Source organism: Psammomys obesus, unplaced genomic scaffold (genome assembly GCF_907164565.1).
Source record: "Psammomys obesus unplaced genomic scaffold, mPsaObe1.curated_primary_1811, whole genome shotgun sequence".
NCBI lineage: Eukaryota > Metazoa > Chordata > Mammalia > Rodentia > Muridae > Psammomys > Psammomys obesus.
Window position 1 is genome coordinate 604,240 of NW_026591597.1, and position 22,749 is coordinate 626,988.

Here is a 22,749-nt window from a genome sequence, read left to right on the forward strand (position 1 = left end):
TGATTTAGCAAGAGGTAGGGGCTTAGGGTAGAACTCTGGCAATCACCAACAACTGAGCTTCAAGGACCAGGGACTTTGTTGTGGGCACTGGAACCCTAATGATTTATAATTAACTCCAACCAGAAAACCCAAATGCCAGGCACTCTCCTAACAGAGCTACAAAAATAACCACATTCACAGTGTTTGCAAAATTGGAAACAAATGTCCCAAGAAGAAGAAGAAGAAGAAGGAGAAGAAGGAAAATAAAAACCCACTCCATGCGGTACCCCACCCCCCAAACTTGGGAGAAAGAAAAACACTGGCACCCCAGCAGGACCACAAGTGATGAGCCAATGTCGCTTGTCATGGGAAATTCATCCAGGCACAATCACATGGCACCATTAGCCCTCAGTGACTCTGAGAAATAACCGAACTGAAATGCCTCAAATTAAAAGCAGCCAAGGGCTGGACTGAGCTTTCTCCCTCCTTCTGCCACAGAGTTTTGGTTCCTGAACCCCTTTTTAATGCTTGGAAGAGCTGAAAGTGGCGGAAAGACATGTTGAATTGTACTTTTATTCCTGAAACAGCTCACACCCACGTGGGTCTTTTATTTTGATGTGTGTGCCTGTGTTGGTGTGAGCTTACATTTGTGTAAGGGAATGAATGCATGTGGATGTACTTGAGTGTGCATTATGTGTGTGTGTATACATACCCACTCACATGCACATGTATGTGCCTGTCAAAATTAGGATATGGGATTTTTCTCCTGGATTCCTCTCTACCTTTTTTCATCGAGAGAAGGTATTCAGAGCTTGTCTGTCTAGGCAGCTGGATCCAGGGACCCCTTGTCTTCATTTTCTGAGCACTGAAGTTACAGACAGGCTCCGTACCCAGGCATTAATGTGGGTGCTGGGGCCCCAAACTCTGATATTCAAGCTTTCGTGGTAAGAGATTTACCTACTGAGACATCTCCCCTTCCTCCTCGTGTGGCTCTTTATCTATTTATTTACTTACTGTTTTGAGACAAAGCCTCCTTACATAGCCACAGCTGGCTTGGAACTCACTAGATAGTTCAGGCTGGCCTCAAACTCATAGATACACCTGCTTCTCCCTCCTGAATGCTGTGATTAAATGTGTCTGCTACCACACCACCATATCTGCCTCCATGTAGTTGTTCTAAAAGGCTGATGACCATGACAGTATCTGGGCCGGTCCAGAAGAACACGGCATAAACAGAAGGAATGTAATGAGAGGTTGGTGACTTGACCAGTTGTTTAATAACTTTAGTTGATGATTTTTATTTTTGTTTTGCATAGGAATGTAAATCCTGCCCTATGGATTTCATTAATTTTTATGCTAACATGGGGCATGAGAATGATTATGTTAAATTTACTCAGGAGAAATTACCTATGGTACTTCTTTGGATGTTACTGAATCCCAGAGCCATGTAGTAAAGAGCAGTTAGTATTCTGAAACAATGAGCCTGGACATTAGCGTGAATGAATGCATTAGAAGCTTCTCTGCTCATTTTCGTGATGCTGTGAAAAAGTCTTTGATTCCCGTTTCACAGATGGGAATGTAAAGCCTCTGAAAGTCTCAAACACTTGCATGATTGTAATTAGTGGGTAGCAGAGCTGGGACAATGCCCAGTTCCCCCACAACTCCAAAGCCTGTGCACTAAAGCAGCTCTCAGAATGGGGACGGGGTTCTAAGCAGTACCTCTGTCAGGATGACATTTTCCAACCACCTTTGAAAGGGTGTGGTAATATTTTGAATGGCTTTGTCAGTATCTGCCTAAGTCTGCGTGTGCACGATTCTGTGAATTAAGCATTGTGCCTCTCCCTCTGGGGACCCAGAGCAGTAACAGTATCTGAGTAAGAAGAAACCATAGATGGATGAACTTTCAAACCATCCAACTCATAGGTAGCGTCAATAAATTGTGGAGTTGAAGAGTGTGGGAATATACTGTCTTGGCCATTGTCAGTCTATGTAAACTGTGTGCAATGAATATGTAAATTGCCTACATATATTCTTGTTCACACACTTCTGACAGACCTGAAGATGGCCTCTTGGGAAAGTGTTGGTTTAAGCTTTTCTGCAAAAGTCACCTATGGGACTGAGAATTTCTACTGTTTCTGTCTAAAACATGGGACTAATTGAAGAAATTCTCTCTCTCTCTCTTTTTTTTTTGCCTGAGAGAAATTAATTCTTCCTATGGGAAATATTTTTAATGTTCTAAAACTATCTGAACTTTGGGAACTTGAGCCTTGCATTGCAGCTGCCTTCTGCCTCCAAGGAATATAATCTACCTGAGCCATTAAATTGTTGTGAGTACCAGTGATGGGACATTTTTATCAGGCTGTGGATCTGAAACAAGAGCAGCTAAGATGACAGTGTATGTTTGCTCACATTAAAAAAACTAGTTAAACACTTCAAACCTCTTTAGATTTACAGAATTATTTATTACAAAACTTGTGAGTTTCTGGAGGCAGCAGGCTTTGGGTGAGCTTTCTTGGGCTGTGCACCTCTATCCTCCTATGTGTGGCTACCTGGCCCAGTTCTTCCTTTGTGCTTGCGTGTGCGTGTGCGTGTGCGTGTGTGTGTGTGTGTGTGTGTGTGTGTGTACATTGACACTACATGTTTCTCTCTATCACTCCCTACCTTGTTTTTGAGACCAGGTCTTTTACTGAGTGCCTATTGGGCTAGACTGGCTAGCCAGCAAGCTGCTGGGATCTGCTGTCTTTGCTTCTCAAGGCTTCTGTTACAGCCATCTGCTAACACTCTCAGTTTTAGGTCAGTGCTGTGGGGCTGGACTCTGCTTCTTATGCGTGTGCAAGCAAGCACTTTAGCCATGGAGACTTCTTCTGTCTTGGTTCTTCTTTCTTTCTTTCTTTCTTTCTTTCTTTCTTTCTTTCTTTCTTTCCTTTTGGCTTGAATGTAGCCTCAACCTGAAACTGCAAGGTTAAATTCATTTGTAAAGCTCTTCTGTGAAAGATCTGCATGCAAATGACACTCAGAAAACAGAGGTAGCCAGATAGCTGGCCATTTGAGACTATGCTATTCTATCTAGTGAGTTCTAGTTCAGGGATACACAGGAAGACCCTGTTTCAACCGATCAATTAAATAACAAATCTGTAAATGGGAATACACTTAGAAGAGAACACTAGAGTTTTTTTGAATTTTCTTAAAAATTCTCTAATTAGGATATATATATATATATATATATATATATATATATATATATGAAATTTTAAGTACAAACAGTTGTCATGTATGAAGACCAAGATTTAATTCCAGCAGGCTCTTTTCGGGGGGTGGGGTGGGGCAGGCTCTAGTTATGTATGAGACCCTTGACTGGCCTGGAACTCACTATGTTGATCAGGCTGGCTTGAACTCACAGAGATCTGCCTGCCTCTGTCTCCCAAGTCCTAGGATTAAAGGCTTATGTTACCTGGCCTGGCTCCCCATAGATTTTGGTAACTTGAGTGTTCAGTTCTTCACTAGGTTTGGAGAGCAATATTTTAAAAGTATCTTCCACACAAATAGCAGCATGAAAGAAAGAGTCAGAGAAAATTAAAGCTGGTCAGAATTCAAATGTCATGTACATCTTTCCATTATACTTTTAAGGCCAGAAAACAAAGGATATTCAGAAGCCTGGCATATAAAATAGATAGTTTCACACCTCTCTTCCTATGAGTGTGCATTGCTGAGTTCTTTATCGAGATGGGGGCAGTTGTCTTCTAGGAAGAGTGGATACATAAAACGCTTAGGATTATAGATGAAAAATTTCTGATCTCAGACTGCGTTATTCTTTTACCAAGGGAGAACCTGTGCTTTTGAAGCAGAACTGAATTACATGCATTTCTACTGGTAGAAAGATATGGGGAAGGTACGTGAGCTGAGAATTCTGCCCTTTGCTGTTATAGGACACGGCCTTGTACTTCACGGAATGCAGAGATGATGTGTGCCACCGACGCACACAGTAGTCTCTGCACATATGTAGTTTTATTGTAAAGTTAACTTATGAGAAAGGATTATGTTCAAAACTTTGGAAAGGTCCATGAGAGTGATTCCCTGAAACTGGGTAGCAGATTACGAGGGTGAGGAGGACTGCAAAGCCTTGATATAACAGGCCTGGAAGGATTTTGTATCCACCCTGAGAGCTTCGCAAGTATCCTTAAAGTCCCAGGGAACTTCAAGGACATCTCAGCTGGACACATCATTACACTGTGAATTTAATCAATGCATAAAGAAAAATGACCACTTTTCATGAACACACCCCAAGAATGTATAAACGAATAGAGAAACACATTTACATGCTTGAAGTTAAAATTTTTCAATTATGTACTAATTTTTACAGTTATTCTCGAGGGCTGGTGAAGTAGCTTAGCCAGTAAAGGCTCTGGCTTCCAAGATGGGTCGCCTGAGTTTGGTCCCTAGGACCCATGTGTAGAACTGACTCTTGAAAATTCTCTTGTGACCACACATGTTATGGTATATGTACACTACCACCTTACCTCCCCCCAAAAAAACTAAAGATGTAAAATATAAATGTATTTTTAAAAATAAAATTATTTTAGATTAAGTAACTTATGAACTAAACTCTATGAACTTTTCCTGTTGTATGTGAGAGTTCACTGAGACTGATGTAAATTTTTTAGCTCTTTGAGTTATAATTTTAGGGGCTGGGAATATAGAACATTGTGGTAGAGCCGTTAGTTCTTAAATGTTTAATACAGTTAACATTTCCTCCGGAAAGAGCTCTGTGCACAACTGCTTTGTACTGTCTTCTACTGAATCCCCTTCGCTTGGCCCCTTATCTATAGGACACACATCCAAGAGCCCAACTGTCTGAAACACTGGACATACCGAACCCTGCATCTACTTTTCCCCTTTAGATTATATATTTATAATAAAATGAAACTGTAGTTAGGTATAATAAAGGAATAAGAACAATAAAATAAAATAAAATTATGGTTAAGCATAGTAAAGGAATAAGAACAATAAACTATAACAATTATAATATTCTATAATAAAAGTTTATGGACATATCCTATTCTCTCTCTCTCTCTCTCTCTCTCTCTGTGTAGTACTAAGCATAGTAATCAGTGGATAGCATACACAAGGATACCTTGGGCAAAAGGGTGATTCATGTCCCATGGAGAACAGAACAGCATGGCCCAAGATGTCTTCCTGTTACTCTAAATGGCATACAGGTTAAACTTATGAACTGCTTTTTCTAGAATTTTTTGCTGAAGAGTTTCATATTGTGGTTGACTGGTTAACTGAAACCGTGGACAGTGAGGCTGAACAGAGAAGGGTGGTGGCTTTTGCTCTCACTGAGCTCACTGAAAAAGCCTCTCATGGGCCTGGAGAGATCAGATGTGGCCCAAGTGGCAGCTCAGTCTCCATGTGGATCTCTGAGTGAAGGGAGCAGGGGCTGCCTCTATCATGAACTCAGTTGCCTGCTCTCTCATCACTCACTCCTGACGATACAGCCTTGCCAGGCCACAGAGGAAGAGGATCCACGCAGTCCTGATGAGAATTAACAATCTATGGGCAGATGGCAATAGTGGAGGACTCCCCCTATGAGTGGACTAGGGGAGGGGGATGAGGGGAAGAGGGAGGGTGGGACTGGGGGAGTTGAGGGAGGGAGCTTCAGTGGGGATATGTAATGAACAAATTGTGAAGAAATAAAATAAAAAGTTTCTCATGGCCCCATTTTGTTGGAACTTTGTGTTGCTTGGGGCGTGAGTGAGTACTCATGTCACAGATAATTGGAAATTGTGGCGTTGTCGTGAGTAGTTATGTATGTAGATATCTTAATAGTAAGCAGACTCAAATCTAGTGATATTTCACTCATGGTCGAATAAAGGAAGACATCAATTGTTGCTGGGCATGGTGGCGCATGCAGCCCAGCTCTGTGGGAGGCAGAGACAGGCAGATGAGCTACAAGGAGTCCAGGACAGCCAAGGCTATACAGAGAAACCCTGTCTTGGGAAGGGGTTGAGGGTGGGAGTAGATCACCAATTGTTGCAGTGGCCTTTGCTCTTGTTTAGTTACCTTCCAGCAAGGTGAAGAGTATGTTACAAGGGAATTTGTTCATTGGAGGGACTGGAGCCTCCCTCTTTTCTAAGAAGCTTTTTCTTGTAGACAATTCATTTTCAAAGAAACTGTGCTCCACAGTTCTTCAGCGCTTGGGTGGTCCCTCTTCCAACCCTTTGTTGAAATGTCTGCAGCTGCTGGCTAGAGCTGTGAAGCGGCCACCATCACTCCTGCCCCCCCCAGGCCTCACGGAGCGCATCCTTGCCTTGTTACCCTTGCAAAATGAGGGTCCAGCCAGGAAAAAAGAACGGCTAGGGCATGGCCTGTGAGCTTATGATAGGTTCTGGGAAGCTGCCGCTCTAACAAGCAACTCACACAGCTCTTTTGTTGTATCAGGCCCGTATTTCCATCATGAAAGATCTATCACCCCTCGGATTCACAAAAGCATTCTGTTTCTTTTCAAATATGGAGAAATCGTGCTCTAATTGAGTTAGCCTCTTCATATGAATTAGGACATTTCTTTCATTCTGAGATATATCCTCCCAACCACATTTTACCACTTAGGAAACACTCAATTAGGATACAATGTACGTACTTGATGTGAGGTTTCATTGCTACTTTTTGGAAGGCTGTTTTGAAATTATTGATTCATTTTTAAAAGGATGATGTCTTAGAACCAGAAAGATACCCAAGTGTCTTTAGCTAATTCCCAACTTTGACATTATGAAATTGTGTTACCACAAGACAGTGCTGGTAGTGGTGGGAGAGGGAAGGAAGAGGACAGTAAGTCAGAATTTTCAAAGGGACCAAAGGACTGTGTTACAGAAAATATGCCTGTTTATTATTATTATTATTTTTAATCTGGGATAATGGTTTTGACCCCTGGTTGATTGTCTTTAGTTGGACATATTTCATTCCTGGTTTTAGATAGATGCCTCCTAGGTTTTCCTCATTCAATATGATTTGGCTATATGTGCTGTGAGAGCCTTTATTATTTTGAAATTGCATGTCATAATTAGTGTCAATTGTTAACTTGACACCTGGGAAGAGGGAACCTCAACTGAGAAATTGCCTCTACTAGATTGGCCTATAGGCATGTCTATGGGTGCATTTTCTTTCTTTCTTTCTTTCTTTCTTTCTTTCTTTCTTTCTTTCTTTCTTTCTTTCTTTCTTTCTTTCTTTCTTTTCTCTCTCTCTCTCTCTCTCTCTCTCTCTCTCTCTCTCTCTTTTGTTTTTGTTGAGACAAGGTTTCCTGCCCTGGACTGGTTTTGTAGAATAGGCTGGCCTTGAACTCAAAGAGATCTGCCTGCCTCTGCCTCCTGAGTGCTGGGAGTACAGGGGTGTGATACCATGTCCAGCTTCGGGGCACTTTCTTAATTGCTAATTAATCACTGTAGGCAGGGCTGGCTTACTGTGGGTGGGATCGCCCTGAGGTGATGATGGGCCAAAGTTTTATAAGCAAGATAGCTGACCTTGAGCAAGAAGGCAATCAGAAAGCAGGGCTTACTTCCATGGCCTCTGCTTCAGTTCCTGTGCCTAAATTCTGACTTCCCTTAGTGATGGACTATGACATGGAAGTCTATGGCAGATAAACCCTTTTCTTCTTCAGCTAGTTTGGTCAGCAACAGGAAATTAAACTAGGACATGATCCTCTATTCTTAATATCTTCAGGGTCTTATTGTGTAGGGAAGCTGAACTTTGTCAAAAGTTTTCTCGGAGTATCTATTGAGTACTTATGTGGCTTTTCTACACGACATTTATTGATTTATATACTTTGAGCCATTCCTGCATGCCTGGAATGAAACCATTTTGATCATGGTTCATGATTTTTACGTTTTTTCATTTTTATGTTTTTTATTATTTTAGATAATGCCTCACTCTGTAGCACAGGCTGGCCTCAAGTCAAATGGACAATTCTTCTTTCTCTCCCAGGAGCTGGGACTACACATGAGAGACACAATGCCTGGCATTTTGACATATTGATCCAATATGTGTGTTTTGTTGAAGATCTTATATCTCTGTTCATCAGCTATTGTGTACAGTTTTGCCTTTCTCCCTGTCTTCCTCTTTTCTTTCTTTCTTTCTTTCTTTCTTTCTTTCTTTCTTTCTTTCTTTCTCTCTCTCTCTCCTTCCTTCCTTCCTTCCTTCCTTCCTTCCTTCCTTCCTTCCTTCCTTCCTTTCTTTCTTTCTTTCTTTCTTTCCTCCCTCTTCCCCTCCACTTTTCTTCCTTCCTCCTCTCTCCTCTCTCTTCTTCCTTTTCCTCTATCTCCTCTATCTCCTCTTCTCTTTGCCTTGCCTGGCTTGGATATCAAGCTAATATTTTTCTTCATTTGATTTCGGAAGCATTCCTTCCCTATTTTATGGAATAGTTTGAAGAACACTGGTATTGGTTTTATTTTACTTCAGTAAAATTCAGCAATGTATCTGCTCTGTCCTGGGTTTTTGTCTGCTGGGCGACTGACTGCACTGATATCCCTACTTTACTGTCTTGTTTAGGAATTTCAGGTTCTTTTTGTTCAATTTGGGCAGAATATATAATATTAGAAATTTTCCAATTCTAGATTTTCTAAACTACTAGAGTATACATTTTCAAAGTAATCCCAAAGAAAACCCTGGATTTCAATAGTTATCTGCTTAAATCCCCACCCCCCCCTACATTTGTAATTCTATTAACTCCCCTCTCTTCTTAGCTAATTTTTTAATTGTCCTGGCACAAGCAACGGTATTGTAAAGAGAGACACTTGTGTTCCTGCCTTTTGCTATTAGACTATTAGAGTTCTTATTTTGAAGCAATGGCCTATCATATTTCAAATAAACTCGATAGGTTGACTACAATAGATAATTCATAGTTTCTTCATTATTTGAATACTGAGGCAATCAAAGTTGTTAGAGTTTCAGCCACTCACTTAGAGTTGTTAATATGGGCTTGTGCAAAGTAAGTGTAGAGTCTAAACGCAGAAAATCCCCCTTCCACCAAATAGGACACTGTATTTGGATTGAGCATTTCAAATACAGTTCAAGGCATGCATTCTCTTCTGTAGTCTTTCCAAGTGCATTGCCCATCTTGTATGGCTAGTTATCTATGGTGGCATGTTTAGTTTATTTATTTACTTTTTATTTATTTATTTATTTATTTACTTTTATTTTATTTATTTACTTTTATTTACTTTTTTTTTACTTACAGTTTATTTATTTACTTTTCAGCTCATAGAAAAGTCTTGGGTACTGTGTACCCTTTCTGTAGAGCCCTTATCCTCTAGCTTTGGGCTTTGTTCTGGCCTTCTCAGGATGCTAATGTTTCTTTCTACGTGTCTTTCTAGATCATGGTCATAAATACGAGTAAACTCATAAATAATAACAAGTGAGAGACTAATGAGGTGAAGAACAGCCGTCATGGACAGGTGGGTGGATTATTCTGTTTGCTAGTCATGTGTATATTAGGCAGTCACAAGCACACTGAAGGCCTTGGCAAATGCATACACGATTGTCATTCATCCACACAGGAGCTTGCTTCTGATTACCAAGTATGCTTTGTCCAGGTAAGTGGGTTTTTATGTCCAGGGACATGGCCTTGGCTCTGAGACCAAGGGAGATAATGGCCAAGTATTTCTGCTGAAAATAAAGAACAGAGGAACTACTGTTTTTATCCTCTGTACCTAAAGTGATAAATGGCAATGAATAGGCTTTTTTTTTTTTTTCTGTCTGTTTCTGACCATCAAACTTTTTATGTGGTCGAATACTTTCTCTGTTCTTCTCTATTGATTCACAGCCTTGAGGTGTAAATCAATGGGAGTTTGTATGGTGAAAGGCAATACCGAAAGGACTCACAGCTTTCAGTAAAACCATTGCCAAATATGATTTCTCCTACCTATTTCTGTTTATCCCACAAGATGGAGGAAGAGCAATATATAGCACATTGGATAACTGAGTTCTGAGAATGGTTCTATTTTTCTTGAAATAGTAACGCAGAGTTAGAGGTCAATTTTCATGAAAATGACTATATGGAAATGTCTAATGTATACCATCATTAAAATTTATGTATATGTGCTTTATATAAGTACAAAAGATTTAACCAATGATCACTCCTCTTATTCAGAGGATTTAAGATTTTTAGGACTAGATTTTTGGGTGTGACATTTTTCTTCTTTTATTGAAAATAGATTTTTTTTTTTTTTTTTTTTTTTTTTGCTCCATGGTGTAATGATTATCACTCCGGAGTTTGAAAACACATCTTTTTCGAAAAACATATGCTGATTGTGTTTTTTTTTTTTCCTCTTCCAACGTCTCCCAGATCCATCCCATCTCTCCTCCTGTTCAAACTTACATTTTCAACAGGCATCTGAAAAGTAATAATAAATAAAATAAATTATAAAATAAGATAAACAACAACAACAACAAAACAAGTCAGAAGAGGACAAAACAAACAGAAAAAAAAGAGCCAAAAAAGGGACACTATTTACACAAATATAGGGAAACTTTTTAAAATACTTTTAATTAAAAAGCTTTGATTAAAACATAGTCACATTATATTATATATGGGATGAGCTCATCCCATAATATGATGAGTTATAACATATCATGTCAACCTTTCAGTGGAATTTCTGGTGCCATCAGAAATATTTGTCAGGTTCTAGCCACTACTCATCTTAAAATGCTGTCCACCGTGTGGTGCATCTGAAGAGAGACATAGGCTCTTACCTATGCGTCAATCATCAGCTTGCCAAGATATGAATTTGTGATAGATAATAAATGCCAGCAATCAGCAGACACTACACTGTGTCTGGGCTAGATATGTGTTAACGAAAAGTAAACACACCATGGCTGAGGAGACTGGAGAGCATGCGTGATGCTCTGGGGCTCCGAAATATGACATTGAGCTTACTTTTTGTTCATTGCCTGTGGGTCAGTATCAAGTGATCTGTCTTTATAGCCATATGCAAGCGAGTGGGCTGTCCTACCGTCCAGACACTACAGCTCGTCCTCTGTTCATGTTTCCTTTGTGGAAGGAACTAGGATGTTATAATTTAAGTATCCTCATTGGTTCATTTCGCTCTCTTGAAAGAAATGGCTTTTCTCAACAGGACGGATGTGTAGGCCGCCTCTGTCAGAAGAGCAGTGTGGTGGAGCAGAGGGAGGGAAGGGATCAGGGGTCAGGAGATCTGGAGTTGAGTTCTGGACTAATATTTCCTGAGGGCTGTTGATCAGAAAAACAAACTCCTGTCAGTATTAGTTATCTCACGAACATGGGAAACTATGACATATACCACCTACCTCTCTTGTGGTCATAAGGGACAAGTGCATTAATGCAGACTGAGTGTTAGAATCCTCACTACCCTTCAGTGGACAGTCACAAGGTTAAAAAATGAACAACAAAACAAAATCAAAACACACCCAAACATTAGGCGCTATTAAAATTTCAAGAATAAAAATGGAAAGGAATGCTGAAGTAGGAGACCAGGATTTTTTTTTTTTCCCTGATGGTCTTCTCAGTCTTCCATTTTGGAGATCTAAAAAAATCCACACCATCAGGGCCTGCAGAGATGGCTTAGTAGTTAAGAGTGTTTGTGGTCCTTTGGAGAATTGGAGTTTGGTTTCCAGCATTTATATCAGGTGGCCCACAACAATCTTTAACTCTAGCTTCAAAGGACCTGACACCCTCTTCTGGCCTCTTTTGTCACTACACTCAATGTGCACATTCCCCAACAGACACCAGACACACACACACACACACACACACACACACACACACACACGATTAAAAATCAAATGAATGCTATAAAAATACAATCCAGATATACTTATGTCCCTTTGAATATCATTTCCATGGATTCCTAAGCCCACCTAGTCCAGGGCATCCAGGGCCAGCCTAGCCCGAGATTGGCATTTCTTAGAACAGGACAGAGGGTGCTTCTCTTGGACACAGCATCATAGATAGTTGTTGGATTTCAGAGCCCTGCACAGCGATGAAGTGTTCCTGGACATTGCAGGCATTTAAAGGACTAACAGGTATTGGTATTGTTATAAATCAGTGATCAGGGCTCATCATAGTAATCACTCTTGGAATCTGAATCCTTCCACTGAAGATTAGTGTGCTGGCTCAAGAGCTGACTGCCCTTGGCTTCACCTTGGTCTATTAACTAACACGTCTGTTATTAGCTGGTGGTAATGACCAATTTTCAAGAGATGATTGCTTAAATATTACCCACCTTGAAAAGAGAATTATTACTCAACCGAGAACTGAACTCTTTATTTTCGAGTTGGTGGAGCTAACGATGTCAGCTCACTCCACTGTGTCTCCCTCCCCAGTGCCTCCCCCCAAACCCCTCCTCTCATCTGCTCTCCTCTTGCCTGGGTGGTGTGTGGGACATCACAGGGTTACATAACTGCCTCCCTCTCAGCCTCAGTGCCTTGAGCCCAGGAAAGGTTCTGTACTTAATATTTATTCAAGCAGCGGTGGCTGAAGACAGATGGTAATGAAATCAGTCTTGCTGAGAGTGACCACAATGATAATAGATCCTTTACGACGTCCAGGAATTCTGGACCCCTGTCTGTGCTTAAATGCACATTGGCGCCAATTCTGTCGCCTTATGCTTTACTGTTACTGTCGCCCTCCTGACCTCTCCTCAGACCAGAGCAAGCAGGCTGTTCGCAGGGCATCAATCTGTCTTTCTCCTCATGCACATGCTTCAAACACCTACAGCTCCAAGTCACTCACCAGGAGAAAGGTGTTGTTCTTTTTTTGTTGTTGTTTGTTCAGAAAAGGAGAAATAAAAAATGAAGACATGCCTTTAGACCTAGAGGGTGAGCTGGCTGGTACTCTAGTGTGGACCGATTTTGTGGGAGTCGCCCACTGCCAGTGACTGGTCCCTGTTAAGGGCTCCAAGTTGCTTCCCTGGGCTTGTTGGGATCGCAGGCTCTATCCACTTCCAGCCCCCAAAGACTTTATTGGCTCTGGATGGACATGGAGAGTGGGGTGGGAAGCTCTCCAATGAGGGTGAAGGAGAGGGAAAGAGGGAAAAGGGGAGATGAAACTTAAGTTGCTCTGGCCAAACATGGCCCTCTCAAATGAAAGGCCTCAGCTGATTGCTCTGTAGATAGCCGGCCCGGGGTCAGGTGCAGTGTTCTGAAGGCATCTGGCAGCCCCTTTTAGTACTCAGAGGTAAATCACTGTGACGTTCCTCGCTACTCAAGACATTAATCATGTTGAGTTCCTTTGTTATGCTGGGGTCCAGATCAAGCGTAATTCCATTGGAATGCCTTAGTAATCTAGTATCAATTAATCTCTTCGGTTGCAGAGTAGTGCTGTCTCTGAACATGCGCCTGTGTACACTTGCTGTGAGTGTTGTTGGTACCCAGTCTTGGAAAGGGTCATTTTCTTTGGGTGGGAACCAGGGCAGCCCACACCTCACACTCAAGCTTTGTGAGAGGTGGGGGAGGTGATCAGAGGGTTCCCCCCCCAGAGGAGGTAGAAAAACCTGAGGTTCGAACTTTGCCTCTGGTCTCGGCCAGCTGTGTTTGGAGTAAATTGTTTAGCTTCACTTTCCTCACTTTTAAAATGAGAACTACCATAGTTCCTACAACCAGAGCTTAGGGAACATTAAAACAGCAACAACCACCAACCGGAAACTACCGCCCCTCCCACCCCCCACCCCAAACAACACACAGAAATTAAGCAGGCTGACGCTTCAGTGAACTGGTACATAGCTTGGGCAGGCACTCAGAGGTTGCCAGGCTTCACGCTGGCCTTCATGCTTTTGCTTTTCTATATGTGCAAGTGTTTTTATAATGGAGCTTATGAGATCCGAAGAACAGTCAAGAGAATCCAGTGAGGACAAAGGCTGCTGAGGAAGAGACGGCTCTGTAGGATGACAGGTGACACGGCAGAAATCCTGCTCCTGGGACTCGAGGTGCCAGGGTGGTGTTGCACTTTGCTTTCACCCCCAGCATTTTGAGCGTGTGTAGCAGAAGGTGCCCGTTATTGGCTCCAGGAAGCACTTGCCTGCCTCTTGAGCCTTCCCAGAATATGCCTACGCAATAACAGAAGGTCAGAGGCTAGGAGTCTTGGCTTTCCAGTGGTAAATAATGAATGCTGCCCCAGCTGCTTGCACACGCTGCAGCCTTCTATGTTGAGAGGCAGAAGGAGAGGAAAAAAAAAAAAAACACCCACAATAAAAAAAAAACACCCAATAAACATTAATCCGATCAGTCATCCACAAATAGCTCTCTTCAGATTTCAAAAGAGATACCTCCATTCTCTCTCTCTCCTGTCTAGCCCGCTGTGTCGTGCCACAAAAACAGAACTCGTGGCCCCAGATTTTTGACCTAGTATGAAAGGCAGTAGATTTTCATGACCTGGTAACAGTCACATTTCTACACCATAAAATATTAAAGCAGTCGAGGCAATGCCTTCAAGATCTTTGCGGCAGGTGCAATCAAAATGTGCCCCTGTATTATTTATTTATTTGGCTCTCTGTATGGCGAGGCATACATGCTTTTCAGGCCAAATAATTAAATTCCATTATGGAAAGTGGGGATAGTTGGCAAAATGTACTCCCTATTAGACCCTAGAGTCCTCAGGGGAGTTTCATGGAAAGGATAAAAAAAGGGGTGGGGGAGGAGTTTATGTACAAGATGCACAGTATAACTTATATTGGGCCCACAGGAGTGACACTAATGTAAGAAATTAAGTGTAGAGGGAGGGGGAGGCATCACTTGACAGTCTCATAGAGGAGGACTCTGCCTCCTTGAGCTTTTGAGCCAAATCCAGCCCACCGCTTGTGTTTGTACATCCTACAAGCAGGGTATGGCTCTTATTAAATAATAGTTTGTAGCAGGGGGGGAAACTATGTGAAGTCATAACTTCGTTGTCCATAAAAATGTGATGCGGACACAGCCACCATTTCTCTACATGTGGACCGCGGCTGTATTTTCATCGCAACGATTTGAGTGCCCTGACAGACACCAGATGGCTAGGGAGCCAACAGCACTTTCTATGTGGCTCTTCACAGCAAGATCCTGCTGGTGGTCCTTGTGCTGCACCAGTGCTTCTCAACGTGGGGGTCATGACCCCTTTGTGGGTTCAAATGACCCTTTCACAGTGTTCACCTCAGACCATCAGAAAACACAGATAGTTACATTACAATGCACAGTAATAGCAAAATTGCAGTTATGAAGTAGCAACAAAAATATTTTTCTGGCTCAGGGTCACCCCGACATGAGGAACTGTATTAAAGGATTGCAGCATTAGGGAGGATGATAACCATTATTCTAGACAGATTTGAACTTGGGGTCTGGAAATCATACGTCACTGGGGCAGAAGAGTTCGTGTGTGTGTGTGTGTGTGTGTGTGTGTGTGTGTGTGTGTGTGTGTAAGTTTGGCTTTCTACATAGATGCTGAGACTCTGGTTCACAATGTTTGTGTGACAGTTGCTTTACTGGCAGAGCTATTTTCCAATCCATTACTGAGTTCAAGGTTCTTACATTGTAGATGCATTTGGGCATGGGTTTGATGCTGATGAGCCTGCCTCTTTTCTGAAGTGTACAGATGGTCAAGTTAAGGAACAAGGAAAACTGTACCCTAAAGCATCTTTTGGATCCCATAATCTTCCCTCCAAAATGCTGTCTCTGGGTGATACCCTTCTGCTCTGGCTCCAGTGTCTTTGATGGCTTCTCATTGTCCCCACTGTTGTTATCAAAGTTTAAGGCCCAAGCATGGCCTCTTGGCTTTTGGGAAAGCCTTCTCAGCAGTCTGTTTCCATAGCTGAGAGTCAACAGTTTATCTTGCATGTAAAACTTCCATTGGCACTTTCAGATGGAGCACAGATGTTTGTATGGGCATCTTCTGCATGTCAAGTCTGTTCAGATGACATCTAGGAAGGGCTTTCCTTTGGCTAGCAGCCGATACCTCACTCCATCACTGTTTCTTTTGCCATTCCTTTGTATTACTGTCCTAGCATTTGACAGTGTTTGACGTTAATCTGGTTTGGTTTACTGGATTTTACTTGTTTCCCCCGCCAGATAGGAAGGCCTTTAAAAATTGGTAGCTTCACTGTCTGTTTTATTAGTTTTTTTTCCCCCAACATTTGGCATAAAGACTCAAGAAAAGTTTGTTGCATAAATAATAAGAAGTGGGTCTTTCTTTCTCCTTCCTTCCTTCCTTCCTTCCTTCCTTCCTTCCTTCCTTCCTTCTTTCTTTCTTTCTTTCTTTCTTTCTTTCTTTCTTTCTTTCCTTTTTGAGACAGGGTTTCTCTGTGTAGCCTTGGCTGTCCTGGACTTGCTTTGTAGACCAAGCTGGCTTTGAACTCACAGAGATCTGCTTGCCCCAGTCTCCCAGAGTGCTGGGATTAAAGGTGTATGCCAACACACTCGGCTTAGAAGATCAGTCTTTCTGCTCGAACTCATTATAGTTTTGGCATCAAACTCTGCCTGCTTGATTCTCCAGGGCTATGAAGGCTTTACATCCATGTCCTTACTCTCAAAGAGAAGTCTGCCTCCTTCTTAGAATCTGCTCTCCTGTAAGGTTAGCCTGGTTATTTTTGGTGAACCCACTGGGTTGGTTAGTGTTTACTGTCAGTTCAGCAGAATCTAGAATCACTTGAGAGAAGGGCCTCTGGACATTACTGTGACAATCATCTTGATTATGTTATTTGATGTGGGGAGCCCCACCCACTGTGGGTAGCACCGTTCCTTGGCTGAGTCCTGGACTGTACATGTGGGAGAAAAGAGTTGAGCTGTAGCATGTATTCATTGTTCTCTGCTTCCTGACTGTGAAAGCAATGCCATGGGCTGCTTCCGGTTCCTGCTTGACTTCTCTGCCACGATGGCCTGCACCTTGAATGAGGAGCAAAAAGAAAAGCTTTCTCTCTCAAGTTGCTTTTCTCATAGCCATGGAAAGAGAAATCAAGACACCTGGTGCAGGTGTCTGTCTGCAGCTTCCTGTTTGTGGCAGATTCTGTGAGGCTCTTTCAGATCCCTCTGGATCTATTTCCTGCCTAGGATTCTGTCCCATCTATCTTATGAAGGACTGTTTGGCTGCTGGGGTGAGTGGCCTTGCCCAGAGTCTCAAGAAACAGACTTTATACACCAGAGGCAGCTTTTCGAGAGCAATGAACTGACCTGACAGGCACAGAAGGCTGGCTCCCTCGCCTGGAGCGGAGAGAAACTTGTGAGTCTGTAGCTTATACTCTAGTTTCCCTGTGGAATCAGCTAAAGCTCCTGTTCAAGTGATGGGGCTTTGCTGGAAACCAGGCATCAGCTTCCTTTTTCCCTCTCTAGCATCTGCCTTAGCAATTTCTCTTGGGCGGACAGTTCCTTAACAAATCCCTTACTCCGTAAACTGCCCCTCCCCAAGGCTCTACTTCCATCCTCTGCTAACACACCTAATGTAGTGTACCATATTTCCCATATTAGAGAGTTACATGCTGTTTCAAGACAGACTGCAACATGGACTGTAGCGTTAGCAAGGGCAGTGTTTCATATAATTTTTTGTTTGTTTTGGGCTGGTAGGTTGTGAGGGTATTTAGACAGGAAGACTGGAGGACCCTGAAATTTAAACCATGCTGGTAATTTATTACTTTGGTAATTTATAATTTATAGATTATTGTGAGGTTTATTCTTAGTAAAAAGGAGGTAGTTAGGAATGCCCTTATGCGGGGCGGGGGGGGGCAAGGGGTCGGGGGGGATGTAAACAGAGGGGCTGGGGAAACGACTCAGCTGGAAAGCGCCTGCAAAGAGGACCTGAGTCTGATCCCTAGAACCTGTGTGGTGTGGTGTGTACTTACAATCCCAGGGCTGTAGAAGCACAGACAGGCGAGATCCCCGGGGCTCACCGGGCAGCCAACCTTGCCTACTTCTCAAGATCAACACTGGTGAGAAACACTGTTTAAGAAAAGAAAGGAGATGGCATCCGAAGAAAGACACCTGAGGTCGCACTCTGGCCTCCACACCCTGTGTGTACATTTGGTTTTGCAGGCTGCTCCTGGGTCTGGAACGAAAAGGACAGATTTTACAGCTAGGAAGTTCTACTTAAAGTTCCATTCCGGCGGATGTGCTCAAGGTCCCCTGAAGTAACACACCACCAATTTGTTTTATCCCACACAGGCCTGGTGGCTTACTTAGGATCACCATGGCCCAGATGACACGGCTTCTGTCCCCCACCAGATGATTCAATTAGTCAAGATTCTTTCTGCCTAGTGTATTGAAGCCAGCCAACTCTTCAATGCCGGGTGGGGATTGTGAGAGCAACGTATTCACCCACCCTCAAGGCATCAGGGTTATTACTTTCTTATGGGTCCCAGATCAGCTGAAGAAGGCTGCTGGTGTGGTCCATGTGCTGGGGTATGCCGACACCCGTGGGGAAAGGAGGAAGCGGGAAAAGGAGCTTGCTTTCTGCCAGACCGCCTGGAATGAATGACCCATGAAGAAGACAGAATGGGAAATGCTTTTCTGCTGGTGCCCTGCCCCGGCACCCGCCCTCAAAGGCACACTGTGACAGTGCTTTCAGTGCCTTAGTATCTTGGTGTCACTGGATGCCTTTACTTGCTAGATACATGGAATTAGTTCCACATACCTTCCCTCACAATTAGCATATTAATGAGGCAGGCTGATAACGCTGTGAGGATGGCTGCTCTTTTGAGGGCTCTTTTTTGAGTGGCTTCTTTTTCTCTCCTGAACGTCAGCACATTGACACCAAGTCACGGGACCGAAATGGCAAAAGGCACTGTCTCTTTGACCTCCTCATTCCTCCAGAAGGGAAACTAGAGCTTTGAAGGATGGCATGATCTGATTCAAGTGAGGCTCAGTGGTCCGATGGAATGGTAGACTGGTTGAAAGAAACAATTTAGAAAATTTTATTAAAAATTTTGAGTCAGGTTGTTGATGGCGTACACCTTTAATCCCAGCACTTAGGAGGTAGAGGCAGATGGGTTGGAGGCCAGTCTAGTCTACAGAGTGAGTTCCAGGGCTACACAAAGAAGCCTTGTTTCAAAAATTAAAACAAACAGACAAACAAACAAACAAAAACCCCATTTTTTCATGTATGGTATGTGTGCATGTGAATTCCCATGTGTGGATGGACACACATGTATGTGGGTATAAGTACATGCGCACATGTGCATGGAGTCCAGAGATTGGTGTCTTCCTTGATTGCCTTCTACTATATGTGTTGAGGTAAGGTCTCTCATTTGAACCCAGAACTAGCCAATTTGGCTAGTCTAGCTAGCTAGAAGGAATCTACTGTTTCTGTCTTCCAAGTCATGGGACTATACTGCTGGTTGCCATGTTCTTGGCATTTCAGTGGGTACCGGGGATTTGCACTCTGGCTCTCATGTTTTCAGGGTAAGTTCCTTACTCATTGAGACAAACTTAGGTAGCAAGTACTTTGTCAACTGAGATATCTCATTAGTCCCCAACATTTTAATAATCACCCTTCCATAAGAGGCAAGTTGGTGCTGGTAGGGACAATGAGAGAAATCTGTGTTTTCTGGACAACAGACGTGGGTCAAATCTGGCTTTTAGAGTAGGTATGGTTTGGGTCAAATGTTCAAGGTCTTTGAATGTTCAGTTTTTAGAACTTGGGTTTGGATAACTTCTTGGGGAAGAAACTTCATTTAAAAATAATCTGCAGGGAGAGTTTGATACAGAATTTCCTGGTAGCAGGTCCTATTCGAATGCCCTGTGCTCTTTACCTTCCCCAAAGATTCACAGCTGATTAATCGCCAATCTAGTATTGAGGTCTGGTGGCTTCTAGTCTGGCGTTCCTTCCTCTTCTCAAATTCCTTGATTCCTCCTTACTCGAGATACTTTTCTCTCTGAAATCAGGGTGCTGAATAGTCTGTAGACATTTGAAAATTGGGGTTATTATACACGTATTAAAAATTACTACCGGCCAAGACCCGTAATGCAGTCCAGTTTACAACTGATGTCAGATAATGGAGCAAAAAGAAAGGGCAGAGTTAATATTGATCATTTAATAAATTGGGAGCATTTTATGAGGCATCAGTGTTAGATATTGAAGGGAATGCTGATGTGAGTAAAATAGATCCAATCTCCTGCCCATTGCGTCAGTCACTGGGACGGTGTCAGGAGACTATTTTTAAACCCCCATTCGCCTGTACTTGTTACAGCTTGAGAAAGTCCCAGGTAACCCTTAGCTGAAGGGAGGAGGCTCACACGGGCACAGGGTAGAATCAGAAGACTGGCGTGCTCAAGAGAACCAAAGCTGAAAATGGAGCTTTTGCTTTGTTCTCTTTTTGACACAGGGTCTTGTGTTATAGCCTAGGCTAGCCTTGAATTCGCTATGAAGTAGAGGCTGGCCTCCAACTTGTAATTGTCTTGCCTTTGCCTCTTGGGTTTTGGAACTACAGACATGCACCTCTATACCTGACCGAAAATGGAGCTATTCTGTTTTCATTTAAAAGTTCTACAGTTTTGTAATGATTAGTGAGGAGTCCTTAAAAATGGAGGTTTTTACAAACATTTAGGGAACATTTGTAAATATTTAGGGCTGATGTCAGAGTGGAAACCTGTTTCGCACCAACAGTTGCAACAATAGGATGTAGTGATGTAAGTCTCCATTAGTGAATCCTTATTATGCACCAGTTCTATGCTAGATGGCTGAAATGTAAGGCCTCGATACTTTAAAATTATTTTTAATCATTTTTTTTTTGTGTATGTGTTTGTGTGTGAATCACAAAGAGCAATCAGTGAGTGCAGGTGCCAGGAGAAGCTGGAGGCATGGGCCTGGAACTGGAGTTACAGATGTTTGTAAGTTGTCTGATTGCAGGTGCTCGGAGTTGAACTCAGGTGCTCTGGAAGAGCATTATTTGCTCTTTTTGCTGAGCCATATTCATAAAACAGGGAGATAAGTTTTAATTATCACCTTTATTTTTATAGACAGAGAAATTAGAGTGCCAGGAAGGCTTGAAAAAAAAAAAAAAAAAAAAGACCCAGGGCCTGCCAGCCTCAGGGTCCTGCATCAAGCCATCTGTCTTCCAAAGCTGTCTTAGTAGCTTTTCTATTGCTGTGGTAAGATGCCACAGTCACGGCAGCCTATAGAAGCAAGAGTTTAATTTGGTGCTTACAGTCTCAGAAGGTTTTAGTAAATGACCACCATGTGGGGAGGATGGCAGTAGGCAGGCAAATATGCTGCTAGAGCAGTGGCCGAGAGCTACTTGAGGCAACAGCCAGGAGGTAAAGAGAATTGACTGGGAATGAGCTTTTGAAATCTTAAACTTGCCCCCCCCCCCAATGATGAAGCTCCTACAACAAGGACACCCCCTAATCCTTCCCCAACAGTTTCACCATCTGAGGAGCAAGCATTCAAATATATGAGCTTATGAGGGCCATTCTCATTCAAACCAGCACAAGAGCCCTGGGCATCAAACACTTCTCAGCTAGCTTTAGAGGGAGACACAGATGGTAGTCTTGGCTCCGTGCCTCGCAACTGTGAAACTTGGGTAGTTCCTGGGTGTTCCTGTAGCTTGGTTTCTCTTGACCGTTCAATGGTTGTGTCCCAGCTTTTGCTAAGGACCATATTAGAAAATATTCACCAAAGGGTTTCGCTGGGGCTGGGAGGATGGTGCGGTGGGTAGGAAAGCTTGCTGTGCCAGTGTAACTTGAATCTGGATCCCCAGCATCCATGTGGAAAGCAGGGCATTGCTGCATATGCTTGTATACCTAGCATTTGAGGGCAGAGACAGGCAATTCTGGGATTTTACTGACCACCCAGCCTAACTGTGTTCTTGAGGAAGACACCCAATATCCTCCTTTGGTCTCTGAGTGCATCCCCCCACCCTTTTATGTGTATGGGTATTTTATCTGCATATATTCCTAGATATCACTTATGTGCTTAGCCTCCAGAGGCCAGAAAGCAGCATCAGATACCCTGGACCTAGAGTTAGAGACAATTGTGGGCCACCATGTGGGTGATGGAAGAGCAATCAGTGCTCTTAACTACTGAGCCATCTCTTCAGCTCCCTTCTCACACACGCAATTTTCTAGAAAGTCCGTGTTGACCTGCTGGAGTGGTGGATGATCAGCTATCTTGCTTTTCCAGAGACTTTTTTTTTTTTTTTTTTTTTTTTTTGTTTTGCACTCTTCCTCCTGCCGCTGTGTGCTTCCTTAGCCCCAGGCAGTCAGTCACCTCCGTGTGAGTCCCATCACAACCTACAGGATATTGGTCACAGTGCTAACAGATTTGGGGGAGCAGGAAGCTGCTCTGGGAGGTAAATGGATTTCAGCTGGTGTTGGAGCTGCTGTGGACTCCGTGGGCTGAGAGTCTTCAGGGCAAGGCTGATAATGCCTGTGAGAAAAGTGGGGGAGTGAGAGCAGAGATGTGGAAGCAGGATGCTGGTCAAACAGTGAGGCTGTGCACTGTGTGTGTGCGAGAGCTTCCACGCACATCTCTGAAGGGTCATTCAGAGGCTCGGGGTGAGGTTCTGAGTTCACCACACAAGATGTCAAAGTAAACGTGAATTACTTTTTAGATTAATGTTATTATTTTATACGTTTGAGTGCTTTGCTTTCCCGATTGTCTGTGTACCATGCGTGTGCCTGCTGCCTTCAGAGGCCACAAGAAGGCACCAAATCCTTTGGGACCAGAGCTAGTCACAGTTGTAAGCTGCCATGTGGCTCCTGGGGCTCTAATGCTGGTCCTCCGTAAGAGCATCAAGTGCTCTTGACTGCTGAGCCATTTCTTCAGTTCTTAAGTGTAAATTTTAGACAATG

General features: G+C 43.0%; 1 long non-coding RNA gene across 1 annotated transcript in view; it reads left to right on the forward strand.

The window, feature by feature from the left end:
* Nucleotides 1-9,391: 9,391 nt before the first annotated feature.
* Nucleotides 9,392-22,749, forward strand: part of LOC129679489 (uncharacterized) — a 245,529-nt gene continuing 232,171 nt past the window's right edge. The window contains exon 1 of the long non-coding RNA XR_008720554.1: nt 9,392-9,425. This is a non-coding gene — a long non-coding RNA (uncharacterized LOC129679489). The remainder of the gene's footprint in view (nt 9,426-22,749) is intronic.